The following is a 16,532-nucleotide window of genomic DNA, read 5'->3' as shown; positions in this document are numbered from 1 at the left end:
CCCTCCAGTACCGTCCCTAAGCAGGCCAGTACCCAAACCACGCACAAAGGGCTATGACCACAAAGCCTTTAAACCCCCACCAAAGTTACCGAAGCACCCTACCCCACAACCTATTATACATCACAAAGTAGAAGCTGCCCCAAGGCTGAATGACAACAAGGCTAATTGTCCTATACCCCAGGGGCCGCAAAATAGAAGTAATTTTCACGGGGGCTACATAGATCTCCCCCCAGATGCAAAGCCTTATGTGGTGGTACTGAGAGGTGTACCGGAAATTGAGAGCGACCACCAAGAAAACCATTGGTCCCTGAAGAATAAGGTTATCCACTGGCTGAATGTGAATAGACCGATCCCTAACCACTCGAGAAGTAGAATCCTAATGGTGCGTAGAGTTCCTTGGATAGATCCTTATCGTAAATCCACTCCAGGTGACTGTATTGTTGTGTCTTTTGAGGATCCACACATGGCCCACCACATATGCTCGTGGACTACTTATGGGGAAAACTCATCCATTGTAGCCAGACCCTTAACCTTCTTTTACCCCCCTCGCACTAATTTAAAATCTGGAGGGTATTGGACATCGGTGCAATATCAGGCTCGTGGAGGGGCAAGAGACAAATGGCAAGGCCTAAATAGAAGGTGACTTGCGGCACCAACATTTAATAGGTTTGGTTGTCTTGAAGAGGTAGATTGACTTTCCATGCCTCTGGGTCTTCCACCTAATGCCAAGGATTACACGTCTCTTGCTGTACCTGACCTTACACCTCTGGTGATTAAACCTAGTGGAAGCAGCCCCTCAATAGGACCAGAAACGGTTACAGACGGGCCAACAATTAATAAATTAGATCTCAGCTTAGCTGCTCTCTATCCTCATGGTCAATTAACTGTGGATGCTTCGGCAGAACGGGGGGTGCTGAGTATCTCTAGCACCAAGGTAGCCCATGTTATAGATACCTTTCCTCAGACCACCCTAATTCTGAGGTTCCGTGACGATTTGAACCCGTGTTTTCAATATTGTCGGAAATACATAATATTGGTATCAGCGAACCGCAAATGATCCATTTAGCATATCCTGGTGTTTTCGCTACGCTACGAGCAAGAGCACTCCTTTTATAAACACATTTCTGATCTACCCACGGCATCCATCTTAGATCATGGCCGCCATTTTGTGTTTCTTGCCCTCACATACGCAATAACCTCTGATCACTTCATTTCGATTAAGGACACGTAGCCTTAGCCGGAGATTCACCTCTTTCATGACACGTGCACCTTAAACCAGATCACGCTGTAGCTGCATGACTCGACAAAGGCTGCCTCCTCTGCCCAAGGCTAGTCCTGCTAAACTGGTCTTCGTGTCCATTGTCCTGATCACGATTAGGCGGCCGAAGCCGGTAGCCTTGCCCATTTACAACCCACAAACATCCCTTATCCTGCTTTTCTATCTTCTGCACCTGGCTCTGCTCCTTTCCTTCTGGGCCTTTATTAGGGGGAGGTAACGAAATTTACGATGAGGCGGTCCGGGTCTTGAATGAAAAGTTGACATGAGATTATGATGGAAAAGTGGGAACCCCTCGTTCGTAATGTTTTGACATCAGATATTGTCGACGATTCCTGTGTACACCAAATATTTATTGTTTATGACACAAAGGTTTGGGAATGTACTAACATGTGAAGAATTTGCCTAAAGGCCAAAATTTAGTATATAAGGAGCAACCCTCTTTGTACAATTCGAACAGGCTCCTAGTTACTGCCCATGCGTAGTTTCTGTGACTTCTGTGTCCCTGCAGTAATAAACCTTTGGTCTTTGACGCCACCATCGAGAAGCCCGTGTTTCTGTTCATTTGTGCACCAAGGCAGGTGGAACTCCGGGGTCTTTGGGTGTTGTTCCCTGACACCTCTGGACGGAACCAAAAAGTCCAGAACTCCAATTGGCGCCCAATGTGGGGCGACGTCATTCGGTACCGGTCCAAAAGCCTGAAGAGTTCGAGAAGCTTCGTGTGAAGATTCCTGAGGGAGGCGCCCCACTTCATCGATCCCGGCATATCGCAAAAGTGGCCCGACGTTCTCTTCCACGAGGGTTCCCGTTCAGGACGGCTGCAGTGGGCCGTTGCCTTGACCGTCGCCCTGTCTTGGACCCGAGGTGCAGTCCTTAGTACAGCGAACCGTGACGGGTTTCTCCGTGGTGACGTCTTCAGTGCCTCAGTTAAGTATTTAGTGGTAGCTAGCTGGTTACTTTGTGAGGGTTGTTAAAATCCTTTTTGGTTCTTGGTTTGGTTTGGTCTCGTAAGATTATCACTGGTTGTTCTGGTTACGATAATCTATTTGGTTTAGTTTGGGTATCGATACATCAGTTCGTTTTGGTAGGCCTAAGTTCTTGGTTCGAGTGCACATATCTGTTTCGTGTTTTGTTTGTTTTGTGTTCCGGACTGAAAATGGTAAGTCGGAAAAACTGTATGTTGTCTTGTTTCGGTTGCAACAGTGACTCACGATTGGAGGACTCATGTCTGGTTCCTCCGATTGGGACTCCCCTGTATGACTTGTATTGTAAATATGGTGTGGGTCCTATATCTTATAATGAGGTGTGGGTCCGATACACTGAGAAAGATGGTGTCCTTAGTTGGCCACTGCATGGTAGTTTTGAACCCGAAATTCTCGACAATTTAGAAGCGAAATTGTTTAGGAAGAAAGCCCGGCCGGCAATGTTTGATTCTTTCCGTTACTGGTGAAAAGAATCCAAACAGAGAGAAATGAAAAGGTTAAAGAAAGAACAGAAAGAGAAAGAAGAGTTGACTCTAGAACAAGCAACTAAGCAGTTGCAGGATAACGAGTGTGAGAAAGCTATAGAGGTGGCCATTAGAGAGCACAATTTAGCGATTGAAAAGTGCTATCCTGCCTTGCCATCGAAAACAGCTAAGATACTGGAGGATTCTGAAAACGATCCTCTGCTATCTTATTTGTTACGGTCACCTCCACCGTATGCACAAGGTGCTACGGCTCAATTTGTGCCAAATGTACAATTGCCGGTTGCTGGACAACCTGGTGTTCCTGCTCCTGTCCCTCAGAATCAGGTTCCTGTACCTCCTGTGGTCAATGTAAATGTTCCTACGGCTCCTCCTCCTCCTGGATTGCCGACTTCTATACCTGTATCTGTCTCGCTTACACCTACTGTTCCACAAACTATCTTCCTCGATACTCCTACTGTTCCGTTATCTGTTCCTACCTCTACTGTGTTCTCTGCATCTGCGAGTATGTTGACTCCACTTTCTGTTCGTCGGAGAATCACTGATTCTGTGTCTAACATGCTGTCTCCTTTCTATAAAACTTTAATCAAGACTCCTACTTCCGACTCTGTTCAAAGACGTAGTCAGCTTCCGAGTACTGAGGAACGGGGAATTTTAGATTCCACGGCTCTCAGATGGATTTCGAAGAGTAGGAGATATAGTACGAGAGATGTGCTAGACACGTTTATGCAGTGGAAAGAACCAACGCAACGGTATGTCTTTGACGAGATGTGCTCGTTGTTACGTGAGGAGATAGAAGAAGACGATGTTGAATCAAATTTAGAAGATTTAATTAAGGTTCAGAAAGAGTTTGCTGCAGGAATGATAGTGGGTGATAATATAGAAGAAGCGATGGAACTAATTTTAAGTTATAGGAATGATCCATCACTTCGTTCACCGAGAGATTTAGAGAAAAGCAAGACGAAATTAGGTCGCCAACATCCAATGAGGGAGGTTCCTCCTATTTGGCGCGAAGCTGTGCAAGCTGATAATAATAATGGTATTGTAGCTGCTCCGGCCCAATTCCAAAGAGTGTGGATACACATTCCGTGGAAGCGAGCTGAAGTGTTAGCAGTGAAGCAGGCCTTGCCAGATCCACGTAAGAATCCTGCTGGATACTATAAGGAATTAACACAGACGGTTGAGGCTTGTATAATGAACTTAGCAGACATCGATATGTTATTTGGCAATGTAGTTCCACAACCAGTGTGGGCTAAAATTCGTAGAGAGGATCATCAAGTTGCCTTAGGTGGTGACTGGGCAGCTATCACTGCAGCGGATGGTCAGCAAGTAGGTGGTGCAAAACCCGAACCCCTAATTGCTAACCTTCCAGGTAGAATAATTGATCTAATGAAGACTCTGATGCCCGCATTGCGTGTTAATTGGGACAAGTTATCAGCATGCAGGCAGAAGAAAGACGAAAGTGTCTCCGACTTCTTCACGAGGTTCGAAGAGACTTTTGTAGATCATAGTGGTCAGGACATGAGCACAGAAGGAGGGCAAAGACTGTTTGTCGATAAATTTGTGCATAATTTGTTACCTGAATTATGCAATAAATTAAAGGATTCAGAGAGTGCGTGGGCTGTATCCACAACTGCGCAAATACTTGCGACTGCACAGTATTACGAGAACAGGGATAAAGAGGAAAAGGAGAAATCAGAGAAGAAAACGAAGGATTTAAAGACTAAAGTTCTTTTGCAGCAGGCGTATCCGCCTCGCACGAATCAGACTAATATGCAACAGGGTCCGTATCAAAGGACAGATTATAGTACATCGAGACCTCAATATCAGTGGAACCAATGTGCGTACTGTAAGAAAGAGGGTCACTACAAAAATGAATGTCCGATCTTAGCGCAAAATAATGCAGCAGCAGCTCAGAGAGGTTGTGGTGGTTTTGTGCAAAATTCTAGAGGTCGAGGACGAGGTGCTATGCCTCCACAAACGAATGATCGTCCTTCTAATCACTTTGATCAACGAAATGGACAGTCTATCCAGCAAAATAGATCTCAACAATATCTTGTTGAAGATTATTGTGAAGTGGATGAGGGATTTCAGCAAAATGGGTACTAGGACAGCCATGGACAGAGAGAGGGAGTAGTATCAGTTCCAGTGGATCAGAGTGGGCCTTATGTCGCAGTAGCAACATCAGGTGTAGTCGAACCGTTTCTGTTGGATACTGGTGCCGCAAAAAGTTCTATCATTCATGCGAAACTCCCTGGCGCACCTTTGTCCGGCTCAACAAATGTTTCTGTAGGTTTTTCAGGCGCCCCCGTTTACAACCCGATATCTGGTCCTTTGTCTATTTCTGTTGGACCGTGTCACTTGAAAGCACCTCTGATTTTGACGACAGGTTGTAATGAAAATCTGCTTGGTTTAGATTTGTTAAAACGACTATATGCGACATTGTACTGTTCTCCGGAAGGAGTACAGCTTACATTGGGTAAAAATATCACCTCTCCGATGTACTTGTCAATGGATGCACTCCCGCCAGAGCTACGTTCACTCCCTGATTCTCTTTGGGCGACTGGTCCTAACGATGTAGGCCTTTTAGAAATACCACCATATGTAGTAACTTTGAAAGCAAATGTAAAATTTCCAAGAATTCCTCAATATAAAATATCTAGTGAAGGTGAGCGTGCACTTTTATTGATTGTGCAAGATTTGATTAAGAAAGGTGTGGTTGAAGAAACGAGAGGAAATGTCTGTAACAGTCCTGTACTACCGATTTTGAAACGAACTGATCCTACAAAGCCTCCAGTTTATAGGTTTGTTATCGACCTTAGAGAAGTTAATAAGATTGTAGTCCCGCAGTTTCCTGTAGTCCCAGACATTACTGCCTTGTTAACACTGATTCCTGCTACAGCCACTTGGTTCTCAGTCATCGACTTGAAGAATGCCTTTTTCAGCATTCCGATAGCCGAGGAAAGCAGAGATATTTTTGGCTTCTGTCTAGGAGGTCGAAGTTTCAGATTTAAACGCGCTCCACAAGGCTATTGTGAGAGCCCATCTATTTACAGTCAAGCATTAAAAAGCCAGTTAGATTCCTTTGTCCTTCCTCCAGGTTCTGCTCTAGTACAGTATGTAGACGATCTTCTAGTGGCTGCAGATGACAAGGAAACTTGCAAAGCAGCTACGATTTCGTTATTGCATCATTTGTCTAATTTGAATCACAAGGTGTCACCTTCAAAAATGCAATACTGCTGCCAAGAAGTGACCTACCTAGGTCATCTCTTGTCAAAGGAGGGAAGGAAGTTGACCCCTGAGAGAATAAAAGCAATTACGCAGATGAGTGTTCCACGCACACAGAGAGAAGTGCGTGCCTTTTTAGGCATTACCTCTTACTGTAGGCAGTGGATCCCAAATTTTTCTCTTTTAGCAAAACCGTTGGTAGCTTTGACTGGGAAAAATGTTCCGAGTCCGGTGCCATGGTCTGATGAATGTCAAGAAAGTTTTACTGAATTACGAAAAGCATTGTGTTCAGCTCCTGTATTGGGTACACCTGATTACAGTAAGCCATTCACGCTCTATGTTCATGAGAGAGAAGGTTGCGCATTGAGTGTTCTGACACAGAAGTTTGGTGACAAACAACGCCCTTGTGCGTATTTTTCATCAACATTAGATCCGGTAGCTAGAGCGTTGCCTAGTTGTTTGAGAGCTACAGCGGCAGCTGCGGCTTCCATTCGACAATCTGCTGGTTTGGTGATGAACAACATGCTAGTGGTCATGGTTCCTCATGCCCGGGATACACTCATGAATCGAACGAAGACACAACACCTTCCAGTGCGAGACTATCTGGTTACGAGCTGACATTACTAGCGAGTCATATTCAGATCAAAAGATGTAATGTATTGAATCCAGCAACGCTGTTGCCGACTGATCAAGAGTCGAGTGATTCCGAGCCACATGATTGTTGTTTTAAAACGGAGGAAGAGACAAAAGGACGCATTGACTTAAAGGATACTCCGTTATCCGATCCAGATGGCACGCTGTATGTGGACGGGTCATGTTTTAAATTGGAGAATGGTGATGTGACTGCTGCTTACGCAGTAACGACTTTGAAGACGATTGTGGAGACTGCAAGAGTGAGTCAGAATTCTTCCCAAGCTGCAGAATTAATAGCTCTAACAAGAGCGTGTGTTTTAGCTAAGGGAAAGAGAGTGAATGTCTTTACAGATAGTCAGTACGCATTTGGCGTGGCCCATAGTTTTGGCCGTTTGTGGAGAGAAAGAGGTTTCATTACGTCCCATGGGACTAAGATTCAACATGGTCAGCTAGTTAACGACTTGTTGGAATCTCTAACCTTGCCGACTGAAGTTGCGATTGTAAAGTGCAGTGCTCATAAAGCAATCACGGATGATGTTGGTTGCGGGAATGCTTTTGCTGATGAAACTGCTAAACAGACAGCTAGAGACACGATGAGCAGAATGTATGTTGCTACGTCTGCAAGATGGATTGCTGACTCTGGAATGTGTGAGGATACTATGGAAAGTGTGAAAGAGATTCAGAAAGAAGCAACTGAGGAAGAAAAACGTGTATGGAGAGAAAGTACGGGCAAATTGGATTCGAATGGGTGTTGGATTGATTTGACAGAACAGCAGCGATGGATGTTGCCTGACGCGTATGTGCTTGCAGTGGTGACAATGGCGCATGGAATAGCGCATATAAGTTCTAAAGGAATCTGTAAGATGTTGGCTCCAGTCTGGAAGAATGATGGGATCAGTAAGTGTGCAGAGAGAGTGGTGAAAAATTGTATGGTATGCCTGATGCATAATCCTGGCAAGGGAACTCCAACTCCAGCTGGTCACTTCGCTCCTCCTTCCTGTCCCTTTGAAGTGATTCAGTTAGACTTCATTCACATGGATCGCTGTAATAATTTGAAATATGTCCTGGTGGTAGTCTGTGCTTTTTCCAGGTGGATCGAAGCATATCCACTAAAGGACAATACTGCCCTATCAACTGCCAAGATTCTTCTCAAAGAATATTTCCCTAGATTTGGTATGCCACGGATTGTATGGTCAGATAACGGAAGTGAGTTTATAGGGAAAGTTATGCAGAGTGTGTGTGCCGGCCTAGGTCTGAAACAAAAGTTCCACAGTGCGAACCATCCCCAGTCTGCTGGTTTAGTGGAGGGTTACAATGGTACCCTTAAGCTGAAACTAGCTAAAATACAAGCATCCACAGGTTTAGCCTGGCCAGACGCACTTCCTTTGGCTTTGTTATCAACGAGAGCAACTGTACATTCTAGAGTGGGGCTTAGCCCCTACGAAATCATTTTTGGCCGCCCGGCAAATATTTGGGGTGTGCCGAGGCCTAAAGAGTTTTGTTCTCTAGAATATCCTATGTTGATAGACTACCTTTACGACTTGACTGCTAAATTGAGTCTTATTCACCAACAGGTTTTCGATGCTTTGCCAAAGCCTCCGGAGAGTCCAGGGCATCAGCTGAAACCAGGAGATTTTGTGGTTATCAGAAATTTCGTGAGGACGAAGAACCTTCAGCCGAGATTCGTCGGCCCCTTTCAAGTCCTACTTGCAACGAGAACAGCAGTTCGTGTGGCTGGCCGCAAGCATTGGGTGCATGCATCCCATGTAAAGCGTGTACCTTTGCCACTTCCTTACGACGACTGGGTGAAGAAGGGAATTGGTTCCTCTGAATTTGAAAGCACGCCAAAATTCATCCCTTTCAGCGATGCCGAATTGATCACGGACACTCCAAGCTCTGACTCTCCTTCAGAAAAGACTCCTTTGAACTCTGAACATTTGTCCCCTGCATCAGAAAAAACTCTGTCATCTGCGAACTTGAACACTGCAACAGCTACCAGTGAAACGCTATTTGCTGATCAGACAGTTCCTGCGAAGCAAAGATATAACTTACGAAACCGTAAAATGGACAAATAAAGCAGGCAACTGCCTATTGTGATATTTTGAAATTTTGAACTTTTGCCTTCAGCCAGGAAGTTTGCTATTGTTTTATTGTTTTTAAAATTGCCTTGCCGTCTGGGTAGCCGTAGGGTCGTGGCTGTGTGCCTAGTTGAATTTGCAGGGGTCTGACACAAGGTCGATCTTTCTGTTGGTTCTGGGAACTCCCAGGGCTGATAGAGGCATTTTCATCTACGTACACATCATCAGTGGTCGCGAGCGGATTGTAGAAGATGGAGCTTCCTGCGCTGCAACGAGAAAATGTGATTTATGTTCGCAGAAACAGACTTTATAGAATTCTTCACAGCAAATGCTTTTTGATGCAATGTGCCATTACATTCTTGATTGTTTTGATAACGTTGGTGGGTGGAATCGTTTTCAGTATAAATTTGATTTTTGTGCCAGTTACTACAGTACCTCCCCTTGATCCTGCTACTTCTACTGTTTCTTCTATACACTCTTTTCATTCGTTTCCCGAACATGAGCAAGCCCGACGCTCAGAATTCATTAATAACACGTTTGTACAGCTCTTGCACCAACACCAACTGGTAGTTAACACTACAGACTGCTGGGTGTGTGGCTTGATACCCCACACTATGGATAAAGGTATTCCCTATCTGGTTTTGCCTTTCAGCTACAATGGATCATTTCAGGCCCTTCAAACCATCTTTGCTTATGCCCTTGAAACCTATCCTCCACGTCCACCACGTTCCACTAAATATAACTCTGCCAACAAAGCTTTAGTCCAGGGAATTATTGACATGATCAAGGACGTCAATAATACTCCATCTTACCCTAGAGACGAATTGCGAGTGTATTTAAGTTGGAATACTTCAGAGTATCGCCTTAGTTTAGGAGAAAGCAAGCGTAAAAGCTCAACTCCAATCTGGGTCGTACCTCACCGAGGTCAGGTCTGTTTGCAAGGGAATGGGGGAAATCCGAGAGCTCAGCTAGGGAGGAGTGAGTGCGTAGAGACTTATGTGTTTCCGGCTAACTCTTCCCCTGCCTTTCTTACTGCTAGGGGTACCTACTTCATCTGTAGAGATAGAGCTTATACATGGTTGCCTGCCGACTTTTCAGGATCATGCTATATTGCTCGATTGTTGCCTCCGACATATACTGCTTCATCTGATTACCACAGAACCAGAGTAGCGAGAGGTGTCTTCAGCAAGGAAGATACTGCTGGTCAGGAAGCTGGAGACTTCTTCAAAGGCTTCCTTCCGTTCTGCGGGCCTATGGCCAATAGTAGAAACATACGTCAGCTAACACGGGTAGTTGAATCTACTATTACCGAAACTGCTGGTGCCTTAGCAATTTGACAGCTGAGCTTCAGGCGGATAGACTCATGACGTTGCAGAACCGTATGGTTCTAGACATTATACTTGCAGATCGAGGTGGGGTATGCGGAATGATCCAATCGAGCTGCTGTGTCTTTATTCCTAATAATGCTCCAACAGTCTATGAGGCGATCTCTAAGCTACACAAGATTTCCGACTCTATTCACGTAGACAAGGGAAACTGGTCCTTCATGGAGTGGTTTTGGACTCTGATCTCAGCGTGGGGATGGAAGGTTCTAATGGTCATTGGTGTCATCTTAGTATTCCTGTTCTCATGTTGCCTGATTATCCAGTGTGGTCCTGCTCTGTGTAGTCTTTGTGCTGCAACTTGTCTTAGAAAACCACCTGCGTTTGGAGAAAAGGCACGAGAAAGGATGATGATACAACAGCATGTTACTGACCTGATGAGCATAGAATTAGACTCTGACATAGACTGAGTAATTGCCTATGTAAGGGCAAAAGGAGGGCTGAGGTTCCGTGACGATTTGAACCCGTGTTTTCAATATTGTCGGAAATACATAATATTGGTATCAGCGAACCGCAAATGATCCATTTAGCATATCCTGGTGTTTTCGCTACGCTACGAGCAAGAGCACTCGTTTTATAAACACATTTCTGATCTACCCACGGCATCCATCTTAGATCATGGCCGCCATTTTGTGTTTCTTGCCCTCACATACGCAATAACCTCTGATCACTTCATTTCGATTAAGGACACGTAGCCTTAGCCGGAGATTCACCTCTTTCATGACACGTGCACCTTAAACCAGATCACGCTGTAGCTGCATGACTCGACAAAGGCTGCCTCCTCTGTCCGAGGCTAGTCCTGCTAAACTGGTCTTCGTGTCCATTGTCCTGATCACGATTAGGCGGCCGAAGCCGGTAGCCTTGCCCATTTACAACCCACAAACATCCCTTATCCTGCTTTTCTATCTTCTGCACCTGGCTCTGCTCCTTTCCTTCTGGGCCTTTATTAGGGGGAGGTAACGAAATTTACGATGAGGCGGTCCGGGTCTTGAATGAAAAGTTGACATGAGATTATGATGGAAAAATGGGAACCCCTCGTTCGTAATGTTTTGACATCAGATATTGTCGACGATTCCTGTGTACACCAAATATTTATTGTTTATGACACAAAGGTTTGGGAATGTACTAACATGTGAAGAATTCGCCTAAAGGCCAAAATTTAGTATATAAGGAGCAACCCTCTTTGTACAATTCGAACAGGCTCCTAGTTACTGCCCATGCGTAGTTTCTGTGACTTCTGTGTCCCTGCAGTAATAAACCTTTGGTCTTTGACGCCACCATCGAGAAGCCCGTGTTTCTGTTCATTTGTGCACCAAGGCAGGTGGAACTCCGGGGTCTTTGGGTGTTGTTCCCTGACACCTCTGGACGGAACCAAAAAGTCCAGAACTCCAATATCACACCCACTGGTCCCGCTAATCAGCAAGAGGAATAATGCTGTTAGCAACCATGATACCCGGGCAACTGTTCCTATTAGGGGGGGGACACCCAAACTCTATTGGGGGCTGACGTTGAGGCTACAGCGCTGCCCCATGGGTCAAGAAGGCTTAGCTTTGTCTCTGACCCCTCTACATCTGCCCCCGCACTGGGGCCGTGGGCCGTAGGAAATCCACCGTTGAGCGTTCTCAATTGGACTGTAGCAGGACTTGCACGTAACATCGACATTCCCGATTGGAACTCCTTTGTGGAATCCTTTGGGATATGTCTTCTGCAAGAAACTTGGTGCCTGGAAAGCTGGCACAGGGTGGGTTATACAACCTACTTTGTGCCTGCATCTCAACCATCTGGTAGCAAAGGTCGCCCCGTGGGTGGCCTTTTGATCTGGGTTAGTATTGCATTGGGGCTAACTATAAGGCACATACCCACAAAATCACTTGATTTGCAGAGATTATCAATCAAATGTCACGGGGGGAAAAAGCTAGAAGTTTTTAACCTCTACCTAAGGGGGGCAAGGGGTGGTGCTTCTATGTTATCTCTAACAGGAATTGAGGAGGAGCTCGGATCTTGCAATGCATATTCCCTTGTCATACTGGCTGGAGACCTCAATTGCTCCTTTGAACCATTAGCCAGTGAGGATATATTAGACACCTGGGAAAATGATGTTAGGAGAGGTATCCCCTTGCTATCGCTTAAACCGATTAAAAAATGGACCCAGAGTGCCATGGACATTAATGCCCTCTGTATGGAATATGGCCTTAGGGCAACCAATGGCAGATCCAAGTCTGATACCCAAGGAGCACACACTTACAATAGGGTGGGGCATACCTCACGGATCGACTATATATTGCTGAATTACAGGCTCTGGGCACATCTCCAGGATATGGAGGTCCTGCCAACATCTGATAGTGACCACAACCCACTAGCCTTGACTCTCACTCCCCCTTGGCAAGGCATGTTCCCAACCCCACCACCACACATATGGAAATCATCACATGAACTAGGCCCCTCGAATTGTGGTAGGCGGATGAAATGAAACAAAGATGGCTCCAGCAAAATCTATAATGTCAACCGTGAAACTGCGCTTAAACTCCCCAGATTTTAGTAAATCTGATGTCTCCAAAGTTTTTATAGAAACAACCAAAGCATTAGGTGAGCTGTTCACTGCCCAGCGAGCAGGAGTCAGGGTTAAGAAAAGAGGTACATCTAAGAGCAGCGCTAGTTGGTATTCTCCTACCTGTTGCGCTGCAAAACGTGAACTTATCAAAGCAGTGAAATCCAAGGTTCCTGGTCACATCAGTCTTGCTAGGAAAGGCTATAAAAAAGCTTTAGCCATGGCAAGGGGTGCCTATGAAACCAAATTTTGGAATGATCTAATGACGGCTAGCTCCAAAAAAGACTTGAAGGCCTTTTGGGAACTGCTGAGAGCTAGGGATAAACCCGCTGATTCTCTATTGACATGCAACATCACTGGGGAGGCGTGGTTTGTCCACTTTTCCAAGCTCTACTCCCCACCCGGGGGTCCTTCAGACAGTCTGATGGATCTGCCACACCGAGAGTGTATTGATCACCAAAATGAGGACAATTTCTTTGTTGCCAAGGAAGTTGAGGGGGCAATTAAGTGCCTGGTTGCCAATAAGGCAGCGGGACCTGATGGCATCCCAGGGGATCTTATTAGGGCCAATCCAGAAGAGTGGAGCAGACTCATTGCTTTACTTCTGAATAAGGCCATGATGGGTGGGTGTCTGCCAGACTCCTGGAGGGGCGCGGAGGTCGTCCCGATTTTCAAAAAAGGGAGTCGGGACGACCCCGCTAATTACCGCCCAATCAGACTGTTAGATTCCACCCAGAAGGTAGCTGGCAAGGTAGTCTTAGGCAGGGTCTTACAGTGGGCTGAAGAAAACCAAGTACTGTCAGACTTCCAGGCTGGCTTTAGATCCGGAATGGGGACCATCGAACAGACATTCCGATTACTAATGTTATACTGGAAAGTGGTTGTACTGGGCAAGGGCAGTCTGTACCTTGCATTCATAGACTTACGGACTGCCTTTGACCTGGTCCCACGTGCCCAACTGTGGAGTGTCCTTGAGGCCTTGGGAATTCCCTCTTACCTACTTAATATGCTTTTTAAGCTACATGAGAGTAACTTTGCACAGATCAGGTGGGGTGATCAGGGCCAAAAAACACCACGTATCCCTGTAAATAGAGGTGTCCGCCAGGGTTGCGTGCTAGCCCCCACTCTGTTTTCACTATATGTTAATTGAGTGGTGGAGCATCTTCTTAAACATCCGGCAGATGCACCTTCCCTGGCCGGCAGGAAAATTCCTACCCTCCTATTTGCAGACGACACCCTCCTGATCTCAAAAACTCCAGCAGGCCTCCAATGTTTACTCTCTAGCTTTAAGAAATTTTGTGATTCTAGGGGTCTTGCTATTAATGTAGGTAAAACTAAATTCCTGGTCCTAAACCACCCAAGGAAAACTGTCATCCCCCCTTCCTTGGACTCAGTCCCACTCGAACAGGTAAAAGAGTTTGATTATTTAGGTATCCGCCTCTGTGACACCATGAGCTGGAAAGCCCACCACCAAAAGATTTTGCTGACCCACAAGAGGGTGGCAGGGGCCCTGTTGAAGGAACAACGTGCTTCGTCCCTTAAACCAATTGGTCCTGCTTTGGACATCTACAAGGCAAGGGGGGTGAGCGCGGCTCTGTATGGGTCAGAACTGTGGGGTGTGCAGAAAGTAGACTTTCTGATGCACTGGGAAAACAAATTCCACAAAGACCTCATGGGCTTACCGCATAGTACACCTTCTCTTCCACTCCTCTTAGATGTGGGCACTCGCCCAATAGGTGAGCAGGCGAGGTTACGTCCCCTTCTCTTAAGGGCAAGAATATGGAGGGTACCAGAACTGTCCAGCTATGCTGATGGCCTAAGGGAACTCCTTTTAACACCTGGCTGGCACAAGGTCCGTTGGCTTAAAGAAGTTAAGCGTCTTCTTTATGACCTGGGCCTTGAAGACGCCTGGGTTAACAGAACTGCCCAGCCCAAACAAACCCTAAATAAGCTATATTGGTCTTGGGTGGTGGATGTTAGAAACAGTAATTCTAAATTATGTAGATCCACTGCAGAATTCCTGATGGTCAAAGAGTTGCCACTTAGAGAACCATATCTAGATATGATTTCCAAACCTTGGGACAGGGCACTGTATTTTAAATGCAGGGTGGGCCTATTGCCATTAGGGGAGCTGACTGCAAGCTGGAAGCCACCGGTGCAAACTACACCATATTGCCCCTTCTGCGATAATAGGCACAAGACAGTTGCCCACCTAATGTTTGAGTGCCCAGCATATGCATGCCCGCGCGTGTTTGGTTGAAGCCACTCTGTAGGAGTCTCTGCACTAGATCCCATTTGGAGGCCTTACGTATCTTAAGATCTGATCCCCGCCCTTTGTTTGCTTGCTGCCTGGCAACATTTTTGGGTTGGGCGTGGCGGGTCAGATCCTCTAGGCAATTGAGTCTCCCTAAATATATATTGTATTTTTTCGATTGTCAATTTACATGCTTTTATTAGATTCTCTAGGCAACTGAGCCTCCTTTAAATCTATATTGTACTTGTCCTATTGCCAATTTGCATGCTTTTAACGAATGGCTAACTTGTATATTTTTAATTAAGGAACTAAGGGCCAGATGTAGGTAGGCATTTACCGGTCGGTAACGGCCGAATTTGGCCGTTACCGACCGGTAAATGCAATTTGAGATGTAGGGCCCTGTATTTTACAGAATCGGTAAATTTACCGATCGGTAAATTTACCGATTCTGTAAAATACCGAATCGGTATTTTTTCCGATTCGGTAAAATTGATATGTAGGTGGGACTCTTCTGAGTCCCACAAGCATTACAGAATCGTTATTTTACCATCAAATACTATTTGATGGTAAAATACCGATTCTGGGGCGTGCATGCACATGTGTGCATGCACACCTGTGCCATATGACAGGCAGACCTGCCCCTAGGGCTTGTATGCCTGCCACATGGCACCCAATCCTGTTTAGGGGGTGCCAGGGGGTGTCAAAGTGACACCCCCTGCACCCTTGTGAAATTCGGTATTTACCGATTCGGTAAATACCGAATCGGTAAAGCCTATTGATTTCTATGGGCTTTGAAGCCCATAAGAATCAATAGGCTTTACCGATTCGGTATTTACCGAATCGGTAAATACCGAATTTTACCGATTCGGTAAAAGGGAACATCTGGATTCCCTACATACCAACCCCTCACATTTACCGAATCTTAATTATCGAATCGGTAAAATTCGGTAATTTTCGGTAATTAAGATTCGGTAAATGTTACTTACCTACATCTGGCGGCCCAAAATGCTAAAATGTATTGTATTGTAATGTTCTTTTTTGTACTGTAATGCTTTTTAAGATATGATTAATATATTGAAATAAAGCTTGTTTCTACTACTACTGCTTACAACACAGGCATCCTTGCACCATGGTACAAGGGTGTCTGCATTGCGCTAGGAATCACATTGTGTGCCAGCACTGGGAAAATACGGGAATGTGCCATATTATGTTAAATGTGGTGCACTAATGTCCTTTCCCTGTCACACAGCATAGCCCAAGCAAGGTGGCATGCTGCCCTGCTTGGCACTTTGATAATTATTCCCCTAAATATATTTCAGCATGCACCATTTCTTATATTTTCATAAGCCTTGCTGTTCCTCTATTAATCATTGATACCACATCCAAACATATTTTGTTTACTTGTTAAAGTCCATGACCTTTCTGCATTTCTTCTATTCAGGCACTAGAGACTGCTGATTGCCTCAGCAGGAACTTATCCTTTGATGACATATAGTTCCAAATCCTCCAGCAAACTCACTGATATGAGAGCCTACACTCTGCTACAACACACATGAATTTGGTCTATCTTCGGGGGGGAGTAACAAAGAAGAGCTACTCTCAAGGCCATATTGCACTAAGCACAAGCTGAAACATGGGAACAGTTTCTATAGTGTGGCTTTTTCCAAA

Source organism: Lissotriton vulgaris, chromosome 3_1 (genome assembly GCF_964263255.1).
Source record: "Lissotriton vulgaris chromosome 3_1, aLisVul1.2, whole genome shotgun sequence".
In the NCBI taxonomy this organism is placed as follows: domain Eukaryota; kingdom Metazoa; phylum Chordata; class Amphibia; order Caudata; family Salamandridae; genus Lissotriton; species Lissotriton vulgaris.
This window is presented reverse-complemented; position numbering follows the sequence as displayed.